This window comes from Bidens hawaiensis, unplaced genomic scaffold (genome assembly GCF_021521415.1).
Source record: "Bidens hawaiensis isolate Kalapana, Puna unplaced genomic scaffold, B.hawaiensis_p1.1 tig00013292_1, whole genome shotgun sequence".
Taxonomy (NCBI): domain Eukaryota; kingdom Viridiplantae; phylum Streptophyta; class Magnoliopsida; order Asterales; family Asteraceae; genus Bidens; species Bidens hawaiensis.
The window spans coordinates 418,546-435,217 of record NW_027492123.1 but is presented as its reverse complement, the minus strand read 5'-3'; positions in this window follow the sequence as shown (position 1 = coordinate 435,217).

Sequence of the window (16,672 nt, the reverse complement as noted above, 5' to 3'; positions counted from 1 at the left end):
CACCCATGCCATCGTTTACCCCCGATATGTTATTTCGGGCGCCAATGCGGTATACGTCCTCGCAAGTACCACAAACCCAAATACCCGAAACGCAAGTCCGGTGTCCAAAAAGAAGTCATAAAAAAATGAACCAGGGTGACGTTCGAACAACCGAAAAGGGCGAACGACAAATGCGGGAAGCCGACGAGGTAATGGCGTTAGCGTTAGCGTGGATCGACTCTTCTGAAGACTCGATTCAAGGTATATTATAAAAATATTTATATGTTTTCCATGTTATATTTTTTTGTTTACTAATATTAAGCTTTTATATGTATCAAAGGTGACGGCAAACATTCGCCGGAGTTTTGGATACAAATACGCACCAAGTTCTTTGCTTTAATGGGTCGAGGAGAGTATCACGGGAATGATTCCGTCTACAACAAATGGAAGTCGTTGCGCACGATAATAACCAACTTCACAGCCGTTCACACTCGCATGCAGAACAACAGAAAAAGCGGCATGAGCGATGCCGATGTGTTGGAGGCCTGCTTAAAACAATACAAAGCCCTTTATAATAAAGATTTTAGCATGTTGGATGTTTGGAGACAATGCATAAGCTCGCCAAAGTGGCATACGGTCCCGACATCATCACCACCGCAACCGTCCAAACGGTCAAAGACAACATTTACTTCGGCCGATCAATTGCCGTCGCAGCCCATGTCCGATGGTCGTTGTCAAATTAATCTAAACGAGTTGGATCCGGAATTAATTTTTGACGAACCGGATGAGTTGCCACGGCCGTTAGGAAGAGATAAAGCCAAGGCGGCGGTTAGAGGTGGAGGATCTTCATCCAGAACACCATCTTCTAAGAGTTCCGACACGAGCTCGCATCTTGAAAACTTGGAGCGGAGGCTAGCCAGGATTGCCAACATTAAAAAACAAAGACAGGAGTGCCTCATGAAGGTGCACAAAGAAAGAAAGGCGATGTTTGCGGAATACAAAGCGATCCACAAGGAGCGAACGAAACAAAAGGAACTCGAGCTCATCACAAAAGATCTATTGCATCTAGATCCTGTGTCGCGGGCGGTGATGGAAAAAAGAAGAGCAAAGATATTGGCCAAATATGCAAACGAGGACGAGGACGAGGACGACAACGATGACCATTAGTTATATTTTTATTTGTAGGATTTCTATTTTATTTGTAGGGTTTTTATTTTTATTTGTATTGGTTTTTTTATTTGTATGTTTTTTTTTATTTGTATTGGTTTGTTTTGTTTTATAAAAAAAATAAAATAAAAAAGGTTGGGCTTCGAAGCCCCCTTACCATAGAGGGGCATTATGCACTGGGGCTTCAATGCCTCCAGTGCCTACGTGGCACTGTGGAGGGGCTTCGAAGCTCCCCACCATAGCATGCAGCCTTAATATGTAGTGGTGGCCTATAAAATGAGAAAGATTTTTGATACGTGGTGTCACGTCATCAGATTGGCTATTTTTATTTTTGAGGTGCAATGGTTTGTAGCCAAAAAATCCCACCCCCCCCACCCACTTGTTTTATTATTATTTTCAACAAACAAACCGGCGACAAGCGTATGTCACCCCCCCTATCACCGTTTTGTCGCCTGGGGGGGGGGGGCAGTGTTGTTGCTCAAAATCGCCCAAAGTCCAGCCCTTTTCTTGCCCACTACGCATGGCCTTATACCCTAGACTACACATGTGGTCGGTTCGATGGACTATTTGAATTAGTAGTTCTTTTGTAATAAAAAAAATAGAAAAGAAAACGAACAACCTATTCTTCCTCTTTTACTTGTAGGTGTACAACATGTTGGATTTGTTCGGGATTTAATCCCACAGAGTTGATAAATCTTTTAACTGTGATAATGAAAAATCATTTCAAGGAATTCAAGTGTAAATAGCAGGATGTACATGACAAAACCTCCTTAAAGTGTAACATTCGAAAACCCAACCCATTTTAAATATTTTGGCTTTGTTTATAAAAATATATATTTTTATATATATCTCAAGTTTCTTTTAATGTATTGTGTGTTCGTCGATTTTTGTGAATTCGTTAAATCGACCCGATTTATTGTTACGCGCTCATTATTAATCGTTAATATTATATTCACGATAATTTACCTTTAGCATCCGTTCGCTTTCTTTTCAATTATTTACTAAACGTAACTACAGGATTTAAAAATTTAAAACTGTAAAGATTTAAACGAATTGCAAACCATTCAAGTATAGTTCGAACAATATCAAAGCTCGGGATTCGATTCATAAATTACCTTCAATTTTCTAATCTTAAAGCATTCAAAGTACAAGGTTGGAATTGTAATTATATTTTAATTTGTGTCTTAATAAAACTTGAAAGGTGAAGGGCTAAAACTAAAACTTTAATTCAAAATATATTATTTTAATAATAAACACAACCCTCAGCCGCCACCATCTCCCCTTTTCGCGATTTTCCGGCAGCCCGGAATTCCGGCGACCCGCGGATCCAGTGAACCCCTTTCAACTCCTTAATTATCGCCGTTTGACCCGTTTATTTGATTTAACGACCATAGACTTTGATTATAAACCATAATCAACCCGTTAATTGAGTTATAACGACCATTTAATCTTCAATTAAATTGCGAACTCACCGGGATTTCATTAAAATCCAATTACGAACATTCCATCGATATACTTTCCAATTGTCACTATAAACGGGACGGAAGTAATCATCTAAACTCGTCACAAACTCGTTTATCCTCTAAAAAACTCTGTAAATCGTTAAAATCATCCGTCTAGAACTGTTGGTCTGGCCACCGTCTTCGTCGTCCATTCAAAACGATACCAGGTAATATTTACATGCTTTTGATTCATTGTAAACCACTAATCAAAACCCCTAACTTAATTGAACCGAACATGGAGCAGATTTACATATTCACGATCTAGGGTTTATGTGAGGAAGAAGAGGAACCAGAAGTTTAGTATATGTTGTTTTGTTTCTAAGATGTAACCAAATACCATCCTAGCTCGGCTAGTTAAGATCCGTGTACGTGAACCATAAACCCGGGTCAATGCATCAATTTTTGTGATTTTTTTTTGCTTAAAACCATTCTCTTTATTATAAAAATAAATAAATAAATAATAAAATAAAATAAAAATATTTCTTTAACTACATAAAATTTTTGTAAATTATAATTTATTATCTCCGACTAAAAACTAATTTCCATTTTGTTAAAACAGTAAAAATTATTTATATTTCCATTCATTGATTTTTAATCCGTTAAACGCTAATTAGTTAATTTCAAGTCGATAAACCTTAACTCGTTAAATCTTAAACCGTTAGCATATAATCCGTTAGCTTTTAATTTTAAACTTTAGTTCGTTGGCTTATAATCCGTTAAACCTTAGTTCGTTAACGTTAAAATTCGTTTGCTTTAAAATTCGTTAGTTCGGGATAAAACCCCTATTTAAAAATCCGTATAATGTAATATCATAACCTTCATATTAGCAATATTAAAATAATTCAAATCATTACAAATCCCGTTAAGCTTAAAAAATATATATTATAATACAAATGCCTTAAAATATTAAAATAATGCAATACTCCTAAAACCAAACCAATAATTAGCTTTAATATCCCGTTAGTTTGGTCTTTAAATCTTTGTATTTATTCTCGTTTATAGTTCGAGAAGTTCAATCGTTTGGATCCTTTAACACATTTTTGGTTGCTTCGGTCTCGTTATCGTGCCTTCGGTTTATATTGCAATATTTATCTTCGATTTCGAGATGAGTTTTTCACTACCCCTTTTTAATGTTTTAATGTTTTGGGGTAGCATATGTATCCTTATAAAATTCAAGCATTGTTTCTTCTATTACAAAACTACAATTCGTATATGGACTTGTGTGCTAGTTGTATTACTTGCACGAATATTACTTGCACGCTTGGGAAGCCTCATTAAGTATGATCATACGCCCCCCTTTGCACTCCAGTCCATTTGCATCGAGTGGAAAAGGGCCTCATTATCCAAGTACGTTGGTTGTTACCAATTAGAAAGGACCTTACTTGCGCGATTACCCAAGTACGTTGGTTGTTACCAACTGGAAAGGGCTTACTTGCTCGTTTATCACATGTCTATGAATTGTATGGTTTTTATGTACGTATTTAAACTGTGGAAACTCACTAGCTATATTTATAGCTGACATTTATTTTATACATATGTTACAGGTACCGTGATTAGGGGATGAAGCATGGGAAGGCACTTAGATTACTTAGGGTATTTAAATAAAAGAACTATTGTTATGGTTATGTTTTGGTTTGAACTTGTATTGTTACTTTTGAACTTGTGTTACTTGGCTTATTAATGAATTAATGTTATTATGGTCACCAAATAGTGTCACGTGTGTTTGAACAATCTGTACGTCACACTCGGGCGTTTCCGCTTAAGCCGGGGTGTTACATAAAGTATCAACTAATGAGGGAAAGTAAGATTGCTAAACGTTTACAAAGCGTCACAACACAAAACCTTCACAACTCACATTAAAAATATATTAAAACTAGGTTTTATCCCCCGGATTACGGGGGTGTTTTCATTTTTTGTTTCTAATGCTTATATATTTTTTGGATTTTAATTTTATTTATTAAAAGAAAGTTAATAATATACTTAGGGTTTGATAATAAAAGGGTTTAGCAAATAAATGAGATATTATAACCCGTCTAAAAGCTATATGGGTTTAGTGAGACCCATGACCCGCTTATTTTTTTTTTCACTATAAAATTGTTTCTTAATATAAATAATATATTTAAAAAAATGGATATTAATTTTTAGTATATCCCTATTTTTATTGAATTTTCATATCAAATATTTGGTGAAATTAATTTTTAATATTATGAGATGTTATAACCCGTTTAAGGGTTATCTGGGTTTGGTGAAACCTAAACTCGTGAATTCGGATCAAATGAATGAGAAACCTTCATTTATAAATAAAACAATCTGATGGCTTGAGATAATGTAGAAAACGACCAAAGAACTTTTAAATGTTTTGTTTATATATATTTAAGATAATATTAATACATATAGGTGTATGAGTGTGATGTGAGTGGGCCCCGCACCGTGACGCCAGTTACAGATTTGGATACGGAACTAGGTTGTTTGAAATTCACAACGCATCCATATATTTATTTTAAATATTTATTATCTATATACCCGTTGATACAGCGACCGATCCTTTCTTTCCGTTATCGATGCTAGCCTTCACCTTCTAGTTACTATGATCATGACCATAGAATACGTCCTCTAGCTATGAAATGGATAATAACAAATACAATACACATAAATCTATAGTCTAATACACCTTAATTGCACCTCAATTGTATGGATGAATTGTGAGACTCGAGCTTAGATCTAGACATTCATATGTGTATAAGATCGTCTATACCGTGCATTAACAAGCTTTTAAATTGTGTTTTGGTTTTTGATGTTCCATCTTCCCAGACTCAATAGTAGCGATCATCCACGTGCTGAGAGTAAGCAATAGGAAAAAAAATCAATTTTGATATTTTAAACTTAAGATGAAATCGGGAGAAATCGCTTTTAAAACAATTCAGAGTTGATATTTAAGACACTTGTATTGATATTGTGTTAAATAGGGTTCTAAACCAATCCTACACTTTTAATCCAAGTTCAAATCCATCTACAAGTTAATATTTAATGTATTCTAGTATCTAATGAAAGAAATCGATTATATTTAATTGTTGTTTGATATCATGCTATTGCATATGCAAGTTTACTTTGAATCTTTGATTGTTGTTTGATTAGATCAGTTTAATATCTAGTTGTTTCTTTGATATACCAATTTGATTAGTCCATTGACATCTTATCTTATTATACTATTAAAGTAATAAAAGGTTTTACATTGCATTCAATTAGCATATTCACACAGGCTTTTAAATCATCAATTTTTCATTTATATAATTTTCACATGTTAACTTGAACATTAATTTTAAACATTAACTAAAAATTTTAAAATAAATGGTTATAATCATCATTTATTGAGTAATAAAGACAATTAATTGTTTTCATTGTTATTTTTTTAAATTTTGAGATTTTGTTACTTTTTTTTTGAATTTTGGGAAATTATTTATGAATGTTTGGATTGAAATGGTGGCTTAAATCACAAGGTTTGAATTATATTGTTGTTTTATTAAATGCGCGGTTTAATAAAATTATAATTACATCTCATTGTCATATTCATATTTTTAGCATTCCTTATGTTGTGTACTTAAATGTTTTATAATTTCAATAAAAATAGTTTTCATAACACACAACTTATGTTACAACATTTACACGTTTACTCTTCATAGTTCACAACATATGACTTCAATAGATAAAGATTTAATTAATATGACTTTTTTGTTTTATGGCATAATTTAGAAATATGTGACGTGACTTAAATTATGTTTTAAATTGTTACTTTTTCTCTATTTGTCTTTGTATTTTAGATTCTTTTAATTAAAACAACAATACGATACCTTATAATAATAATAGACTACCTGAGGTTTACAACTCATTAAAATGTATAACACACACATATATAAAAAGTTTTATATATTTTTCATCCATATGTAACACGGGATATAACCTAGTAGCCATTAAAATAGTTAGTTGCTATTTCATTGTTATAGTTAATTGCTATTAAATTGTTCCAACAATTTGATTAGTTCAAAATCCCAAAAGAACTTTTTAGTTGATTGATTAGTCAAACCAAATTATAAATGCTATTAGTACGAATAATTTGTTTTTTTTAAATTACTTCTCATCTTACTATCTTATATTAATATAATATTAAAGCAATACACGGTTTTTACATGGCATTCAACTAACATGTCAACATAGGCTTCTAACTCATCAATTTTCCATTTATATAATTTTCACATGTTAATTTGAACATTAATTTTAAACATTAACTCCTAAGTTGAAGATGATTTTAGAGTAAATGATTATAATCATCATTTATTGAGTAATAAAGACAATTAATTGTTTTTATTGTTATTTTTTTAAATTTTGAGATTTTGTTACTTTTTTTGGGTTTTGAGAAATTATTATGAACGTTTGGACTAGATGTATGGATTAAAATGGTGGTTTAAGTCACGAGGTTTGGATAATATTGTTGCTTTATTAAACGTGCGGTATAATAAAAATTATAATTATGTCTCATTGTTATATTCATATTTTTAACATTTCTTATGTTGTGTACTTAAATGTTTTATAATTTCAATAAAAATAGTTTTCATAACACACAAATTATGTTACAACATTTACATGTTTACTCTTCATAGTTCACAACATATGACTTCAATAGATAAAGTTTTAATTAATATGACTTTTCTGTTTTATGGCATAATTTAGAAATATGTGACGTGACTTAAATTATGTTTTAAATTGTTACTTTTCTCTATTTGTATTTGTATTTGTATTTGTATTTTGGATTCTTTTAATTAAAATAACAATGTGATACCTTGTAATAATAATAATAGATTATCTGACGTTTACAACTTATTAAAATATATATAACACACACACATATAAAGTTTTATATATTTTCTGTCCGTGTTTAACACGGGATCTAACCTAGTAGCCGTTAAAATAGTTACTTGTTATTTCATTGTTATAGTTAATTGCTATTTCATTGTTATAAAATTGTTCCAACAATTTGATTAGTTTAAAATCCCAAAGGATTTTTTTAGTTGTTTGATTAGTCAACCCAAATTATAAATGCTATTAGTACTAACAATTTGATTTTTTTTTAAATGTTACTTCTCACTGATACATAATACCCATTGGGTAATCTGATACATGTTTGATACTGGGGGTTATATTGTATAATGCATAATTTTACAATCGAGTATGTAATTAAGATTATAATTACCCATTCCTTTGTCATCTCTTTGTGTCCCGAGTCTAATTTTGTGAGAGAAACGAATGAAATTGGAAAGAAGCCATAACTTATGTTTTACAGTTTTTTTTAGTGATAAAAATGAGGGGAAATTAGAAAAACCGTTGCCTATTTTCATCCTTTCAATTTGAAGAGATTTGAAGAAAAATGATTGTTATCACAAAATCATTTGATTTCTTTTAATTTTTTTGAACTCAAGAGCACGATAATAATTATATCTTTTCATTTTTTTTTTCATTTTTTTCTCTTCTTAGTTCTTTTCCTATTGCTCTATTTTCCTTACTAAACTCGTGAACACGTAGGGATGACAAATGAAACCCAAAACCAATTAAAAAACCCAAAACCCGAAATATTTGGGACGGGTAACACCGGTCTCATTGGGATATGGGACGTGTTTGAGATTACCTCATAAATTTTTCATGGGATTGGGACATGTATAGGATTTGGAATATGTTAGATTACCTGATGCAATTACTCGATAGTCTCGTTTACCCAATTATATTCCCGGGTAACCCAATTACCCGTTTACCTGAGGATATGGTTGATGATAGGACTTCTTGGAGACGTATAATTATGATTAAGGACTTTTAGCAAGAAGATATAGTTTTGGCTAGAAATATGTTTTAGCGTCATAACCTTACGTACTTAGTATTATTATTGTTATTAATATTACTATTATTATTGTTATTATTTATTCTTATTTTATTATAGTTATTTATTTATTATCCTTTCACATTCTTTGGTTAGTACTAAATAATAAATATCCTAATATTAGGGGTGTGCATAATTGGGTTTGGACCGAAAAACCCGAAGAACCGGCACGAACAAACCCGATCCCGAACCGACCCTAATTTTAGGGTATTAAAATTGGTCTTTAAAATCTAGTCAAATAGGTTTCGGGTCCGTTCGGTCTTTTGCCCGTGCAAATATAAAAAAAAACCGAAGACCGATATTATTATTCCTAAAAAATTGCAACATGGGATCATGGGCCATATAACCCTAAAAAACCCATGCCCCTGTAACGTGTAAAATCAAATTTAACCTTCTATTGCAATCTGTTCAATCACTTGAATTTTGGGTCTCCATTCTATTAAAATCAAACTGCTAGTGCATCAAATAATCATGTAACAACATTAATCGATCAAACATACAATTACCAAGGAAGTTCATTCAGTCAATTCATCAAACAATTGGTGGGTAAAATGAATCAAACGATAAACCTAAGCTTTTACTAATCAATTAGCCCCCAAAATTGAGCAATCGAATTATATTGATCAATTAAATAGAAGATTCATGGACCTCATTGAACATACACTTCAAAATTACACTGAATGAAAATCGAGCACGAAAACAATTGCAATAAAAACATGAAAACTTACTGTATTGTTTGTGGATTAATTTGTTAATCGTTCATAAGATGAATTTGAATTGTATTCAATCGTTTCCTGCATGGTTTAGACCGTATCATACCCTGCCATTTTGCCCTTTGGAAGATGGAATATCAGTCTCGGTAATATGCTATAAAACCGATGGGCCGACCATAGGTAAGACCGAACCCGATTTCCCCAACTGGTCCAGTATTCGATCTTCACAATCCAGATGTGTCGGTCCTCGGGTCGGGTCGGGTCGGGTCGGGTTTTGTACTCTGTGCACCCCTGCCTAATATTTCTGTCTTTTCTTCTTTTAATCTTTAATGTTTGTTTTGGAGGCCGGGGTTCCGCTAGAAGCAATATCTCTATTCTTTGGGATAGATCGTACTGATAGCTTTTGTTATTTGTGGGATTACTAGGCATGGTGGCTATTGTTGTATACTCGAGTAACCCGACATATATTTTACCTTAAAATTATTATTATTTATTTATTTTTGATGATATTGTTTGTTAATTTTTGGTAGATTTGAATATATCATATGAAACTTGGAGCATTACTTATTTGCCAAACCATTTTACAACTTATTTGTCGTAACTGATTAATAGCCAACAACCATTTTTAGTTACTATTTAAATGGCTATAACTTGTTAAAACCCGATAGATACTCGATGGGTTTTCAATTAGTGTCGAAGCCTGTGTTGAGTCATAGAGGTGACCGGACCCAATACCTAAAAATATTTTCGAACGAAATCGCGAAAATCACCCTACGAAGCGAAAAAACAGAGGTGACCGCAGACACCATGCCCCCCTTGTAAGCTTCACCCATGTTTCCGATACCCGATGGATATTTTTAATAAGCTAAAGAGTATACAAGACACCAACGAGTTTGCCCGATACCCGACAATTTTAGAATGAGCTTTACTAATAGCTTTCCCAAACCGACCCATTACCATCCCTGAACACGTTGCATAGCAAGATAGTTTTCAACTGGACCTAAAATCTCATTTGGGCTTTAGTATGTAACGCCATTAGGGCCGTCCAAACCGCTCGACGCTCGAACTCGCTCGCCGCTCGCTCGCAATTTGCTCGGAAAATGCTCGCTCGTTTTTTTGCTCGATTGTAAACGAGCCGCTCTGCTCGGTTCGGTTTGTAAACGAGCCAAGCAACGAGCAAAGGTCTGCTCGGTTCGGTTTGGCTCGAATATTTTAATTTATTTTATATATAATTATATATGAACACATATATAAATATATAGACAAAACACATAAAATATAAGTATACAATTTTTTAAACCCTTTTAAATTTTTCCTATTCCGTCAATTTTATAGTTTTATTAGTTCGATTCAAGTTTTCAGAATACTAAAAGTTTGTTTACATGTTCATTATATCTCACTTCAAACTTTTTTCTTCTAAAAATTTACAACCTATTATACGTTTTTCTAAAAGCTACTAATTTGTTTACAAAATATATTATTTACAACCTTCAAACTTGTTTCTTATTGAAAATTTTAAAGTGAAAAAAAAATTAAAAAATGCTCGAAATCGCTCGATGTTCGATCGAAAAATGCTCGGTTCGATTTTGGCTCGTTTCGTTTTTCGCTCGGTTCGAATTTCAGCCGTTTGGTTCAGTTCGGTTGTAAAAGAGCCAAACAACGAACAAGCCTTCGCTCGGTTCAGTAGCTCGTGAACAGCCCTAAACGCCATCAAAACTTTTTAGACTAAGAAGAAAAGGAAACAAAACGGATCACTCACATCGCTTTTTAATTATATTCTAAACGATTCAAATTTGCCACCAAAATTAAAATCCTGCACACTCGTCGTTCTGCACATCTCTCTAACCTAATCGATCGATCGAACTGCTATTTTGTGTACGTAACTTCTCCATTCTCCAATTAACGATCTCAGCATCTGTAGTTTCATCAAATTAAGAACACTGTTGATTATTAGGTCATTCTATGGATCTTCGATCGTATAATTCACACATTTAGGTTTAAGTTGACAAGTGTAATTGATTTTGTAAGCATTCATCCAATTGATCTTCGATTGTAGTTTCACGCCTTGTAATTGATTTTGAAAGCTGATGTGTGCATTAGGTTTAGGTTTGATTACTATTTTAGGTTTAGTTGCTTTTGAATTGATAAGTTGTCGATGCTTAGTTAACGAAAACAAATTCTCAGATACTTTGCCTTTTACGATGACGAATAAATGTTGAGAGTCGAATTTTGGTTACAGGATTCTATACATTTTCATCTGCTAGGGTTTGTTTTCAGTTCTAACTATAGAAGGATTTGGAATAGAGTAACATAAGGCAACCATCGGAAGTCTGAAGTAATCAATACATTTTATCATTTTAATGCAGCTCCTTGAATATGATATGGTTAACTTGGCTTTTATTTTTCTTGCATTTTTGTTGTTTTAGATGTGTGAATTGGCATAAGACTTCATCTTTACATTGAACAATGCTACAATGGATGGGAGGATCAAGGCGGAAAGTCACGACTGTAAGTGTGCCAACACATCACTTTTTCTTGTAGCGTTGTCGATTTTCTGTTAGTAAACCAATTAGCAACTGTACCTTGTGGTTCAACATGGATCAATTCTTTTGCTTGATAATTGTAGTAAGCTTGATCTTGTGGCTGCAAAAAGAAGGATATACATTACTATATGCGTGTGTGTATATATCACTGCCAAAAATAAGTTAGTATGGCAAACGCTGAACTGGGATTTATGTACCGTTTCAAGAGCTTTAATCCTTTAACGTACTGCTAATTATATAGTTTATGTAAATAATTGATAATATAAATATTTTTAAAGCTGATGCAGTATGCTTTTGATATTGTAATTGTTCATGTAAGCTCATGTTTCATTTCCGTGGGTTGCAACTAATTTTTTTTTTCTGTCCTGAAATGCTCCGGCTGTGCTTAAATGAGGGAATTTTCAGTCAAGCAAGTCAACACAAAAGAGGTACGTTATGCCTTTCATTTGGTTCTATTATGAGTTGGATACCCTCAAAAGAGAGATTGCGGGCTAGTTAATTGCGAAGTAATTCATCTTTGGCACACCAATGGTTCTTACCTTTAACCTACCAGGCAAAAACAATACTTTGAACAAAGAAAACGACAGCAGCAACAGCAAGAGCATAATACAAATGGTTCAGAGCGCTATACTGACAAAAAGGTTCAATACACACAAGGCTATGAAAATAATAGATCCCTTGATGTTCTCAGTCTGCTAAACTTGACAAAAAATGGCCAGAATAGCACCTCCGGTGTCCCAGAAGGTACTTTTATGCCTATGTTAGAAGCTTTCTTGCTACCTTTGTGTTCTTTTTATTGTTTGCAGTACCTTTTAAGCCTGTTTCATGTCATACTCCACTCAAAGCTGCAACTTGGTGAATATTTTTTGCCAATTTGACCTCCTTGATATTTTGTGTAACTTATACCACCAAAGATAATGAGCAAGATGCTTGCTAAACAATATGAAATGTTTATTAGTCTATGAAATATGGAAAATAAAAACTAGACAATGCTAAGTGAAAACAAAAAGGAGAAGAGGTGGAAAGTTTCTTTGTTTTTTCAACAAATGCATGCGCTTAATACAACACCGTATTCAGTTTAGCTGCATAGATGTTCTGATTTAAGCAAGTGTTATTTGATACTCCATTTTTTTCAAATGATACTGTTTATAAACTTATGCATGTACAAGGAAGAGGAAGTTCAAGTGGTGAGCAGACGACACCAAACTATCAAACTGTGCACTGTACAAAAACAAGTCAAATGGAAACCAAAAACCTGTGTCCATCTGAGCATGTTGAAATAAGGGAAACAAGTATGTATTTCTGCACTCTTCGCAACTCTCACTTTACCTTATTGTTGGGTGGGTTATTCTTCTTGAATTCTTGATTGGATCAGGAATTGCATCTAATCACTTGGAGGGGAAAGTATATCCACAGGAGTAAGTGGATCTTTGCATGCATGTTTATTACTCCACTTGACCTCACGTGATCTCAATCCTTGTTCAATTATCAAGTACTATATTCATGATAATTTACTAAATGCACATGGTTTGCAATACGCTATCATGTGCTCACATTATGGTGTTTACTGCTCAATTTTAAGAAAGGCTCGTTTTGCCCTCGTGTAGATCCGATGTTTTAATGCTCACAGATTTATAATTTGTTTATTTTCTGGTAGTCATCCTGATGCTTCAAGAAGGAACAGTGCTAAAGATCCAATAAAGATGACCACTGAACACAGTGAGTAGTTACAGATATTTGTTTTGAAGTTCGAGGACCATTGTTAATAGTTACAGATATTTGTTTTAATTACTTACGATAAGCTAAATGGATTATCTAAACTATTATTAACCATTTTATCTTTTAATTCATAGTGCTTACTGTAGTCTGTAGCTATTATATGTAGACTATTAGTTGGTTGCATCCAATGAATTAAGCTCTTCATTTCCTTGCTTTTCTCCCAGAGTTGTCTGTCGTTGATATGCTCGATGATGATGAACAAGATAACAGCTCAAGAGGAAATTTAGTACATGAGAAACATGTTTCATTTGCAGTTGAAGGTACATAACGGATCATGGATCTGAAGATTTATAATTGATTCACCTTTTATTCTGTTTCAATTATAGTTTGCAGATATATTAACAACTTGCTCCTATCAATTCTACTAAATCACTTACTCATACTTTTGTGATGGTTGCAATTGTTTTGACACTCATGTATCTGTTGTATTCTCTTTCCCATCAGGTCTTGGAAAAGTGGAAATGGAAACTCCAGTTCATTCACCACAACTTCCTACAAGGTAAATTGAGCTCAGAATCTTATTTATTAAATGATTTTTGGCTTTAAATTAAAAAAAACTGAGAAATAAGCATGCATTTCATAATTTTCTTCCAATTGTTATCATTGTAGCTGTCTGCCTTTCAGATACTCAACATGACAACAGCCCTTCAAAATTTTAAGTTTTATTTGCCTGCCTTTCAGATAGTCAACATGACAACGGCCCTTCAAAATTTCATGTTTTATTACCAAAATATTTCAGTAAATTCATTAATTGGTTAAGTGGAGTTTTTTGTTTTTTTTTTCAAATCTATGTCTTGACTAATTTGATGACTTGTAAAGCTACCAGTGAAGCTCCTTCGGCCATTTATGTTACTCCACATATTCACTTTAACTTTTGTTACTACTGGAACATAATGCATAACTAATTATCTATAAGTAGGTTCAGAAAATTTTAAGCTCTTATAGAATACTAGTAGTGTCTACATATCGATATGAATGATTAAACAAGCTTTAATGTTTTATACTACCATTTTATGAAAGTTCACTTTGTAGTGAGTTTTCTTGTTTGTCTAATCATTAATTATATTTACTATTATCATTTTCTTAAATTATTTCTTGTAACTATCTTGTTACAAGTGTAAATTGTTGTCAAGATCTATTCAGCACTTCACACATTTTTTGTCACAGAAACTTATCCCATGGAAGGCCTGCACCATCCAAAGTTTTCATGGGATCTCACTCTTACAAGAAACTTAATCGCAGCCTGGAGGTCACATTTGATGAACTGGTACAAGGTTCTTTATAATTATTAATTCCCACCTTGAAATCAGTCTTATTATTCTTTCTTTTCAGGGATGTATTGGATGCTTATCTAACCAGTTTATGTTTATGACTTTATGCTTTTAAGCAGAAAGTGATATCACTGAAACAGCTTATTTCACCCTAAGGGCGAACTTGCAATTTTTGATCCCCAAAGAATAATCATTTGAAATAATCAATCTTAAACTGCTTATTTCACTCTACAATAAGCAGATAAGCATATTATCATTTGAACACTCAACAATGCGCAAGTGCTTTTAAAAAACACAAACAGATGAGCTGTTTAGGTAAGCAGTCACAATAACATCCCCTCATTGTGACATGATAAATATAATATTCTGTAATCAATGGAATTTAATTTGAATGATTATTAACTGGTCTAAAGCATTTACTTGTTTCTTCTTTTCATTTAGTTATTTACATGTCCATACAGTGGGCTCACTGTAACTTCTGCTATCGATGCAGGATGATATGGATTTTGGTGTTGATGTACCAACCAATGCAAGTTCTTTAGAGCTCCCTCCGTTTTTAGAAGAATCATGTCGTAATAGGAAGCATAATACATTTTGTAGAAAAGATTGCTTGCTGCATGATGCAGATGACTTTTTAAGAAATGATGAATTTTATGATAGCAGGGTGGAGCATGATGCATTTAAACAGGATGGTACTAATTCTTCAGTTATTTTCTAGTGCTTTAAGCATTCATAGTTCAAAGTAACATGATTTAACATGTATCAAGGCATGTTTTATTATTCAATTCTCTGTTTTTTTCCTTTCAGAGAAACCAATCTTCTTAGATCATAATTTTGTTGATGATAACTGTGGCTTATCTTGGAAGAACTGGCCATGTGATTTGGATTCCAGTATGATGAATCATATGCGAAACAGGAACTATGATAAACCAGATTTCTCATTTGAAGGCATACGTATGCAAAAAAGAAGGTATGTCTTTAATTAATATTTTCATTTCTTATTCATTCTCTCTTACTTTTATTCCAACTTAATTCTTGACTTGTGAGTCATATCTGCAGAGCTAGAGCGAAAGCAGCGAACTGCTTCAATGATTCAGGTACCCCACCCCTCCCACTGACCCACCAACCCACAAACTCAGGTGCTCATATATTAGCCATGAATGTTGAAACTTGAAATTATAACACAACTTGAACTATCTTCAGATTTCGTAGATTTTGTAGTCATGAGTGCATAAAATGTTGACATAATAACACAAACAATGCATAAAATTCTTAACATTGACGCTGTTAAATGATGCATGTTTAGTGATGGACAAATAGGTGATACTTAATATTTTATAATAAATTCAGACCTCAAAAATGAATTATCTAATATATTTTAGTTATTCTTATTTTGAAAAAGAAAAAGAAAAAGAAAAAGAAAAAGAAAAAGAACTTCAAAGCTGACTATTTATGAAAAAGGATAAATTGTCCCCAGATTCGTCTTAGAAAGAACGTAAAGAATAGTGGTGACAATAATAATGAGAAACGGTTTCTCAACATATTCTAGGACTAGTCAGTGACTCAGTGCACCACTTTTACTATCTTTTTGTTAACCAGGATTATCTTCTTCATATAAGCACCAAGCGGAGCATGACTATGATTTTATGTCACGGTATGCAACCTCATTCGAGTTCATATGTGATATAATTTTAAATACTTTGTTAACATCAGCAATGACAGTTACCCAACTAGAAATAGAAACTATGATTTCACCGAGATGACTGATTATTCAGCCTGGCCTTCCTTTACAACA